The following is a 3012-nucleotide window of genomic DNA, read 5'->3' as shown; positions in this document are numbered from 1 at the left end:
AATGTGTAAAATATAATTATGTAGGTAGGTGCCAGTGGTTCATACTTGTAATCCTAGCTAGTAAGGAGTCTGACAGCTGAGAATCATGGTTCAAAGCCAGCCTATGCAGGAAAGTCTGTGAGACTCTTATCTCCAATGAGCCACCAGAAAACTGGCAGTGGTTCAAATGGTAGAGCACTAGTCTTGAGGTGAAGAGCTGAAGGACAGCGTCCCGGCCCAGATTTCAAACCCCACAACTGACAAAAATGAAAAATAAACAAATATTTTGACATACAATTTAAAATATATATTCTAAAACTTTTTAAAATCCTCACTAGTTATAATAGTTTATATAAATGTAAAGAAGTATTTTCTGGTTTTAGTTGAACCATACCGGTAAAAGCAAAATGTCTTCTGAACTTTTCAGTCTTTCTTTTTTTTTAATTGTGAGAATACCATACAGAGGAGTTACAATTACATGGGCAAGATAACGAGTACATTTCTTTTTTTTTTTTTTTTTTTTGATCCGGTCGTGGGGCCTGAACTCTGGGCCTGGGTGCTGTCCTCAGCTCTTCAGCTCAAGGCTAGCGCTCTACCACCTGAGCCATAGCACCACTTCCGGCTTTTTTATTTTCTGCTTATGTGGTACTGAGGAATCAAACCCAGGGCCTCATGCATGCAAGGCAAGTGCTCTACCACTGAGCCACCTTCCCATCACAGGAGTACATTTCTTATCAAGCATTGTTGCCTCCTCTTTGTTTTCCCTTCAATCCCTTCCCATACTCCCCTTCCCCCCACCCGATCTACCCCCTATACCACACCAAAGTTGTAAAGTTTGTTTTTCGACATAACTACTTGTACATCTCATTGTTGCAATGGGTCCACCTGTATCCCTAGTTAAACAATTTGTTTTTTCCCTTCCCCTCCACAAATACCAACATAAAATACAGTGAAAGCATGGGTTATACGGTGGGGGAGGGACATACAAAGCAACAAAGAAATAATCTTATAATATGTTAGAAACAATTGCATGAAAGGAAAAAAAACAAAAAAACATTTGAATACTTATCTTGGGGTTCATTCTCCTAACATCATCTTATCTGACCTTTACTGCTTGACTAAGACATATACTAGCTATTGCAAATAAGGGAAACCATTGAAATAGCACAAAGACATCATTGGACATGAGATAACATGTGTTTCAGAGACAACTTAGTAAAGACAAAATATGGAATTTAAATGACTTATAAAAACATTATCCATGTACATATGGCCATATAAGATGGTGTTAAGTGAAATGAACCCCAAGATAGGGACACAATTTATTATTTCTTTTTTTTTGGGGGGGGGGAGGTCCGGTCGTGGGGCCTGAACTCTGAGCCTGGGCGTTGTCCCTCAGCTCTTCAGCTCAAGGCTAGCACTCTACCACTTGAGCCACAGTGCCACTTCCAGCTTTTTTCTTTTTGCTTATGTGGTGCTGAGGAATCAAACCAGGGCCTCATGCATGCAAGGCAAGCGCTCTACCACTGAGCTGCCTTCCCAGCCCCAACTTGTTTCTTTCTTGCTATTGTTTCCTACTCGTGCTGGAGTTGAACTGCAACCCTTAGATCTAAGCCTCCTGAGTAGCTAGCATTATAAGTGTGAGCCACTGGCACATGGCTTAAGATCACATTTCTAACAGTGTACACTCAGGATCTGTAATGTGTATCTTCATCTATCTTTATATGAATCCTTGAGTTAAAAATCTGGGCTAGAGCTTAGACTTCACACTCAAAAAATATTTCTAGTTTAAAAGTTGATATTCCTTGGGTGGGAAGGTGGCTCAGTGGTAGAGCGCTTGCCTTGCATGCCTGAGGACCTGGGTTCGATTCCTCAGCACCACATAAGCAAAAAGAAAAAAGCTGGCAGTGGTGCTGTGGCTCAAGTGGTAAAGCGCTAGCCTTGAGCTGAAGAGCTGAGGGACAGTGCCCAGGCCAAGAGTTCAGGCCCCATGACCGGACCCAAAAAAAAAAAAGTTGATACTCCTGGAAAAATAAAACCTAAGAATATAAAGGAGTCTGGAAAGTTGAGTGTGCATCCAGCCTGGGAAGAACAGTCTCTGAGATACTGTCTATAATTAACCAGCCAAAAACCTGGATTGGAAGGTTGCCTCAAGTGATGAAATACTAGTCATGAGCAAGATTGTTGAATAAGAGCTTGAGGATTTTGCATACATACATACAAACATACACATACATACAGAGACACTTCTATGTGCAAACACACATACACAAATGAAACAACTCTCAGAATGTGCAGAAAAGTTAGAAAACAATAGAAAATATGTCCTGAGTAAGACTAGATGAAATGATAATTTTTAATATGAGAAAGTCCTCAAGTGAACTTTCTTCAAAAATGTTTGAGTATATTACATAGGTAGGGATCAGAGATAGTAAGAAAGTCAAGTAATCATTATTAAAGGGATAAGATCCAATGAAGAATGAATCAGAGACCCCTGCAGGTGCATCTGAAAATGTTCATATGCTGTGTCAAATATTAGAACATCTTTGAAAATAGTACATAAACAGTCTGAGCAGTCAGTCTAGTGAATAATATCATTGGAGAAGTTCAGAATTGCTAGTCTGTATCTAGATTAAATAAACCAACAAACTATGGCAGGGCAATGTGATACAAGCCTGGAATTCTAGCACTCAGACAAAGACAGGAGATTAGAGAGTATAATTACATAGTGATACCTTCCCTGGACCAGGTAGTATAATTTTGTCTCAATGAAACATACCAAATAACAAGAATGGGATTCACAGTTAGAAGTTTGGGATAATTTTGTCATTATGTTTTGAGAAGTCATTTCCTATTGAAATGTAAGTCATATATAATCTTCAGTTGTGTTTTTAATACTCTCTTCTTTACAGATTATTCCTAGATGTGAAATGGATCATGATTTCCCAACCAAAAATTTGAAAAAGTAAGTATCATTCTGTTGGATTCCAAAGAAATCTTGAAGGCTTACAAAAGTTTAAGCCTGGAGAAATA

Source organism: Dipodomys spectabilis, unplaced genomic scaffold, assembly GCF_019054845.1.
Source record: "Dipodomys spectabilis isolate Male_0828 unplaced genomic scaffold, ASM1905484v1 ptg000192l, whole genome shotgun sequence".
Taxonomy (NCBI): domain Eukaryota; kingdom Metazoa; phylum Chordata; class Mammalia; order Rodentia; family Heteromyidae; genus Dipodomys; species Dipodomys spectabilis.
This window is presented reverse-complemented; position numbering follows the sequence as displayed.